This window comes from Octodon degus, unplaced genomic scaffold (genome assembly GCF_000260255.1).
Source record: "Octodon degus isolate 3935 unplaced genomic scaffold, OctDeg1.0 scaffold00022, whole genome shotgun sequence".
NCBI classification, from domain to species: Eukaryota; Metazoa; Chordata; class Mammalia; order Rodentia; family Octodontidae; genus Octodon; species Octodon degus.
This window is the reverse complement of record NW_004524598.1, coordinates 925,796-926,870: the sequence shown is the minus strand read 5'-3', so window position 1 is coordinate 926,870 and position 1,075 is coordinate 925,796.

The window sequence follows — 1,075 nt, the reverse complement described above, 5'->3', positions numbered from 1 at the left end:
TAGAATGTCCCACATATTGATTTCTGGCTCCAAACTTTTCATTGTTTCGCTGCCACTAACGCCACACCTTGGGTGCCAGACACCAAAATAAACAGTTACAGCTCTTCCAGCCACAGCGCAAGGTGGACGCGTGCTGGGAATATTCCTAGAAGCTGTTCTGAGCTCATCAGCAATAACTTTACTATGCATCCACTCCAACAAACGAAATGTGCGCCCCTTTCAATTCTAACCCCCACATGCCTATAGACTCCCCAGAACAAAGGAAACAGGGCGCAAGGCAAGTCAAAGTGGGACAACACAGCGGTCCTGGAGAAATTATTTACAGAAGTACTATATTAACAATATTCTAATACATTGCACACAGGCATATAGTCCTGTGGACACCCTGTTAAGGCCCCATCCAAAGACTTAATGGGAGCACAGGCAGCTGACAAGCCCTAAAGCTTAACGAAGCTTCCTTAGCTTTATGGTACATCCAGTCTGGCTGTGTAGAAACGCTGGTAGAGAGCAGACTTTGTAGGCACATAGGAGAGAAAGCGCAGAGATAATGGGGCTTCCAGAGAGGGCAGGAGGGGATCACGCAGGACACTGGACCAGGAAAAGGTAGGAAGTGGTCCCAGATACACAAAGATGTACTGGCAAGAACAAGGAGCCGGGAAAAGTTTCATTTCTTAGCCACAGTTTTCTGTGAGAACAAAGACGCAAGGCTGTCTGGGGAAAGTGAATTGACCACTGGTCCAAGGAAGAATAATGAGGATTAGAGAGAATCGGTTTTAGAACTTGTCAAAGAGGTTCACGTTACCAGTATGGTGTGAAAAGTTTGCTGAGCCAGACTTGTGCTCATTGATGTTTCGCCACCATAGACTGTGGCCCTTTTCCTCAAGGTCTCAGGTAGAATCCGTGTTTCAGGAATCCTAATGGAGGAAAAGCCAAAGAAGCAGCAGCAAAGACACGTGCGCATGCTGTCCCTTCAGCAGATTTCAGGCGCTGTCAATTGAAACATGGGCACACAGGTGGGAGCCACCACCTCACCCCAGCCACAAGCAAGCATGAAGAAATGTCTTCTGCACTGGCC